Genomic DNA, 6,855 nt, shown 5'->3' on the forward strand with positions numbered 1-6,855 from the left:
GAAGCTGCCAGGGAAAGAGACGTGTCAATGTATTGAACTCTCTCTCTCCCCCCCGTCGCTCCAGAATGTGACTGTCTCCCCCTCTGCCCCATAAAAAGAACATCAGATCGTCTCTCCCAAAATTTTCTGCAACCAATGTTTACAATGAAATATTCAGTGTTGGTGATACGAACGTTCCAGGTTTCTCAAAAACGTAATGGTATCATATCCCTTACAGGCCTGGTTAGTACTTGGATGGGAGACCCGCCTGAGAAATACCAGATGTAGTAGACCGGCCCTTAATATGCAGTAGTAAAGTTCCAACCTCTGAACCAGGAGACTCAGGTTCAAGTCCAACCTGCTTCAGAGGTGTGTAATACCACTTGTCAACAGCTTGATAAGAAAATTTGTTGTTAACTTTATTCCTTCCAAGGCTGTTTCATCTCCAGTTCTCTGTCCTAAAGCCAGATGTGAACCACAGCCTTTGCCACAGGCAGGGTAAGGAAGCAGGTTCCAAATCAAATTGGATACCATGCCTTTCGCACCAGTCTAATCTTCACTGGCCGTCTAGCCAACTGACCCAGTAAGGAGTCTGAATTATACACTGCCTACAGTGTGGAAACAGGCCATTTGGCCCAACAAGTCCACACGGATTGTCCAAAAGAGAAACCCACCCAGACCCATTCCCCTACCCTATTACTTTACATTTCCCATGACTAATGCACCTAACCTACACATCCCTGAGCACTATGGGCAATTTAGCATAGCCAATTCGCCTAACCTGCACATCTTTGGATTGTGGGAGGAAACCGTAACAACTGGAGGAAACCACGCAGATACGGGGAGAATGTACAAACTCCACACAGACAATTGAACCTGAGTCCCTGTTGCTGTGAGACTGCAGTGCTAACCACTGAGCCATTGTACCACCCTGAGTTGCTGTAGCATTGTAGAACAGAGTTATGAATTGTGATGGTCAAATTTTCTTTCCATTACAAGACCAACCAAGAATCTTCCCTGTTAATATTACCTAACATATGCATATGCTTGAAACATTTACAAGTCAGCATCAACTGGTTTGGCTGTGATATAAATACATCTGCCTTGACCAGCAAATCCATGAGTTTCTGGATCAGAGGCAGGAGCACTACCCAATGCACTGCAAGATCTTTTCGCAAAGATGACTAACTGTAAAATTATGAATGTTCATAAAAGGGCAGTATTGCATTTACACTAATCAAATTATACTTATCATTGAAGAAGGTAATAATTCTGCATAATGAATAATTGGTAACAAAAATCATGAGTGACTAAATGAGAGACAAATTAGAGTTATTCCCAAATCACATATAAAGCATTGAGTCGAGAGTGTGGTGCTGGAAAGGCACAGCAGGTCAGGCAGCATCCGAGGAGCAGGAGAATTGACGTTTCAGACTAAGCTCTTCATCAGGAATGATCACACTTTCTCCACGTGTAACTGCTTAGGAATATTAGAATACACCTTATGAATGTTAACTGTGTGAGGTAAATGGAAACTCTGAACAGTACAATTGTTTTTGTTCTGGACTGTCATGCTGACTGATATAGGTATTTAATTCATCCAATGTGGTGCTGGGAACTTGGCAGATTTTCACAGTGGATGCATTGAGGCTAATTATAAACAAATGTTACATGACCTACATGTGAATTTAGAAAGCTGGCAAAACTGATGCACAAAAAGAAAGATGGGCTCAAAAAGGTGTGACTTCAATAACAACCTTGATTATACATGTATGAAATGTAAAGCAAGGTATTACATGATCTTCAAAGTTTATGCTGCAATGAAAGCCTTTAGTATTAAAGAGAAACACAATTCCCTTAGTGTGCCTTGTTTATATATACTATGTAAGAAAAAGATAAATTGGAGTTTTGTTTCCAAGTTTGCTGTTTACAGAAAAAGTGAAAATTGGGAACAGATACCTATTCAATTTGTGACAATCCATTTAAGAACTGTTTAACATTCACAGAGAAATCCAAAGCCTTGTTTTAACCAATAGAACTACATTATAATAACTACATTATAAAGTAAAAAGGACTTTTCTGTAACTGAATGACTTAAATAAAACAAGCATATTAACTTAATATGACTCACAAATGTACTTACTATGAACTTTGTTCTTGTTCTTACTTCTCCCAAGTACGCTATCACACTATGAGTGTTTAGAGTTATTTACTCCTGACAGCACCAAAAGTCTGATTGTCACCTGATGAAGGAGCAACACTCTGAAAGCTAGTGCTTTCAAATAAACCTGTTGGACTATAACCTGGTGTTGTGTGATTTTTAACTTTGTACACCACAGTCCAACACCTGTATCTCCAAATCATGATCATCCTTTGGATCTTCACTTTAAATCTTTCCAGTATTCTGAGAGGTATACTCAGAATACCTCTATTCTCAGAGGTATGACTGAGTTGACGATCTCTTGACTGTGGATGCTTGAGTACTTTGATCCAGTTGATTTCTCAATAATTCCCAAATAATTTTCCTGATTGCTCCCTTTCATCACAAGACGTGACTATAGATTTTTCCATTTGTTTCAAACTAGGCAATATCCCAGCAACTGTTTCTTCACAAGTTCCAAAATAAAATTAAACCTCACCTGTTTTCTACATCATGAAAGAAAATGTTTGCTTTTTTCCCTGCGTACCTACCTAACTGCTATTTACTTCAATTGTCTTAACTCAACAAGCTTCAAACTAGATTAAATCCAAGCTACAATTGACTTTGTCAGCAAACACTCATATAAATTGAAGCGAGATTGCCTCCCCAGGCTCCTCTACATTTTCTAATAATGATGTAGAAAATGCTGTAATGTCCTTGAACAGGTTAAGTGTCCCTTGCTTAAAATTTCTTCTTGATGTAAGGAAGGTAATCGATTTTACAAACCTCCAGGTTTCACAAAATGCTCTTAAACAAATTTATCAAACAACGTTATTAACATGTCTCTGGACTGCCCTGACTGGGAGGATTGCAGATATCATGTCTCCACCAAAAGTCTACAGGAAGGCTACGCATTGTTTGACTTTCTTCGCCTGCTGTTTTATGATTTTATCTTCCCAGCTATTAATCTCTGGATTCAACTTGGCCCCAAGCTTTTAACATTATAGTTTCCAAGTTTGTCTTAACTGCATTTGTCCAATTAACCATAGCTAGAGCTTTGACTGTTAAAACTGAAAGCTATATTAAAAAAACAAAAAAGGGATGATCACCTTATTGGGATTCTATTATAGATCCCCCAGTAGTCAACGGGAAATTGAGAAACAAATTTGTAAGGAAATTTCAGTTATCTGTAAGAATAATAAGGTGGTTATGATAGGGGATTTTAACTTTCCAAACATGGGCTGGGCCTACCCTAGTGTTAAGGGTTTAGATGGAGAGAAATTTGTTAAATGTGTACAAGAAAATTTTCTGATTAGGCATGTGGATGTGCCTACTAGAGAAGGTGCAAAACTTGATCTACTCTTGGGAAGGAAGGCAGGGTACATGATTGAGTCATTAGTGGAGGAGTACTTTGGGGCCAGCGATTATAAAACAGTGATGGAAAAGGATAGACCAGATCTAAAAGTTGAAGTTCTAAATTGAAGGAAGGCTAATTTTAACAGTATTAGACAAGAACTTTCAAAAGCTGACCAAAGGCAGATTTTCTTGCAGGTAAAGAGACTGCTGGGAAATGGCAAGCCTTCAAAAATGAGATAACAAGAGTCCAGAGACAGTATATTCCTCAGGGTGAAAGGTAATGCTGTTAGGTATACGGAATGCTGGATGACTAGAGAAAATGAGAGTTTAGTTAAGAAAAAGAAGGAAGCATATGTCAGGTATAGACAGGAGAGATTGAATGAATCCTTAGAACAGTATAAAGGCAGCAAGAATATACTGAAGAGGGAAATCAGGAGGGCAAAAGGGGACATGAGATACCTTTGGCAAATAGGATTAAGGAGAATCCAAAGTGTTTTTATAAATACACTAAGGACCAAAGGGTAACTAGGAAGAGAATAGGGCCACTCAAAGATCAGCAAGGCGGCCTTTGTGTGGACCACAAAAAATGGGGGAGATAATAAATGAGTACTTTGCATCAATGTTTACTGTGGAAAAGGACCTGGAAGATATAGAATGTGGGGAAATAAATGGTGACATCTTGAAAAATCTCCATATTACAGAAGAAGTGGTGCTGGATGTCTTGAAACGCATAAAAGTGGATAAATCCCCAGGACCTGATCAGGTGTACCCTAGAACTCTGTGGGAAGCTAGGGAAGTGATTGCTGGGCTCTTACTGAGCTATTTGTATCATCAATAATCACATGTGAGGTACCAAAAGACTGGAGGTTGGCTAACATGGTGCCACTATTTCAGAAAGGTGGTAAGGAAAAGCCAGGGAACTATAGACTGGTGAGCCTGACATCGGTGGTGGGCAAGTTGTTGGAGAGAATCTGGAGGGACAGAATTTACACGTATTTGGAAAGGCAAAGACTGATTAGGGATAGTCAGCATGTGTGGGAAATCATGCCTCACAAACTTGATTGAGATTTTGAAGAAGTAATAAAGAGGATTGACGAGGGCAGAGTGGTGGATGTGATCTTTATGGACTTCAGTAAAGTGTTTGACAAGTTTCCTCATGGGAGACTGGTTAGCAAGGTTAGATCTCTCGGAATACAGGGAGAACTAGCCATTTTGATACAAAACTGGCTCAAAGGTAGAAGAAAGACGGTGGTGGTGGAGGGTTGTTTTTCAGACTGGAGGCTGTGACCAGTGGAGTGCCACAAGGATCGGTGCTGGGTCCTCTACTTTTTGTCATTTATATAAATGATTTGGATATGAACATGGGAAGTATCGTTAGTAAGTTTGCAGATGACACCAAAATTGGAGGTGTGGTGGACAGCAAAGAAGGTTACCTCAGCATACAAAGGGATCTTGATCATATGGGTAAATGGGCTGAGGAGTCGAGATGGAGTTTAATTTAGATAAATGTAAGGTGCTGCATTTTGGAAAAGAAAATCTGAGTAGGACTTACAAATTAATGGTAAGGTCCTAGGGAGTGTTGCTGGACAAAGACCTTGGAGCGCAGATTCATAGTTCCTTGAAAGCAGAGGCGCAGGTAGATAGGATAGTGAAGAATGCATTTGGTATGCTTTCCTTTATTGGTCAGAGTATTGAATATAGGAGTTGAGAGGTCACGTTATGGCTGTACAGGACATTGGTTAGGTCACTTTTGGAATATTGTGTGCCATTCTGGTCACCTTCCTATTGGAAAGATGTTATGAACCTTGAAAGGCTTCAGTAAAGATTTACAAGAATGTTGCCAGGATTGGCGGGTTTGAGCTATAGGAAAAGGCTGAATCGGCTGGGGCTATTTTCCCTGGAGTGTTGGAGGCTGAGGGGTGACCATATAGAGGTTTATAAAATCATGAGGCATATGGATAGGATAAATAGACAAAGTCTTTTCACTGGGTTGAGGGAGTCCATAACTTGAGGGCATAGGTTTAGGGTGACAGGGGAAAAATATAAAAGGAACCTAAGGGGCAACCTTATTACCCAGAGTGTGAATTGTGTATGGAATGAGCTGCCAGAGGAAGAGGTGGAGTCTGGTACAATTGCAGCATTTAAAAGATATCTGGATGGGCGTATGAATAGGAAGGGTTCAGAGGGACATGGGCCAAGTGCAGGCAAATGGGATGAGGTTAGGTTCGGTCAATTTGGACTGAAAGGTCTGTTTCCATGCTGTACTTCTCTATGACTCTAAATCCTCCTTTGGATCTTCTCTATGGAAGCAGTGTCGCATCTGCTGTTGTGTCTTTTTCATTTAGCATTAATTAAATGGCCATCCCCAGCGGCTGAGCCATTCTGCCTGCCAAGGTCCCTCTCAAGTCCAGTGGTCTACCTGACCACCTCATTATTTTCCTTTTACCTTACAATGTCACTCGGCTGTGATTGCAGAAACCCCCACTAATGACTAGGCACAGAAAAACTTATTCCTGACTCAAAGCATGAGTAAGACAACTTGAAGTTAAATTTGATCTCAAACAAACCAATGGAGTGGTTAGGAAACTTGACAGTAAACTGTGACAACTGCTTCTACTCATAAAAGATAAAAGGTCTTCACTGGAATACCACCAATAATTTTCTGTTCAAGTCCTTGAACCTGGAATCTTGTGATTCAATTGAGTCCATCAGAAATTATAGGAAGAAAATAAAGCAAAGTTGACTAGTTGAGTAGCCCAGTGTTCATCTGCATGTATGCAAACGCATAAGTATTACAAACAAATTTAGAAGTTGTTTGTGCAAGTTGTCACGTGGAGTTATAATATAGCGACTAAAATGGATACCTAGATTAAATATGGTCAAGAATACAAACCAAACACTCCTGGCTAAAATGCATTTAGTTCAGAAAAGAAAGGAAGAAAAAGACAGGCATGTGACAGCTATATCAATCAAAGATAAATTTACAGCTCTATGGAGAGGTGATGTATTAACACATTCAAAGACTGAATCTATTTGGTTCGAGTTCACAGACACAAAAGAGCTGTGGTAGTGCTGGGTGTTTAACCTCCCATTAGGAGGAAAATAGGGACATCCAAAGCTGACGCTCCCTGGCTGACAAAGGAAGCAGAGGCTGGAATAAAACAGAAAAATTAGGTTAATGACAGTTGTTAGCTGCAGAATATGGAAAGGGCAGAGTGAGACAAGTGAAAAAGGGATATGAAAATGGTAAACAGAGAGTAAACAAAAACTTTTGTAGATAAAAGAGAACTTAAAAATCTGCTATCATGAAACATAACAGCATAGTTCAAGGAATGGTGGAGCCAATTATGAAGAAAAAATATAAAGCTTCTTGGAGTTAT

Source organism: Chiloscyllium punctatum, chromosome 32, assembly GCF_047496795.1.
Source record: "Chiloscyllium punctatum isolate Juve2018m chromosome 32, sChiPun1.3, whole genome shotgun sequence".
NCBI lineage: Eukaryota > Metazoa > Chordata > Chondrichthyes > Orectolobiformes > Hemiscylliidae > Chiloscyllium > Chiloscyllium punctatum.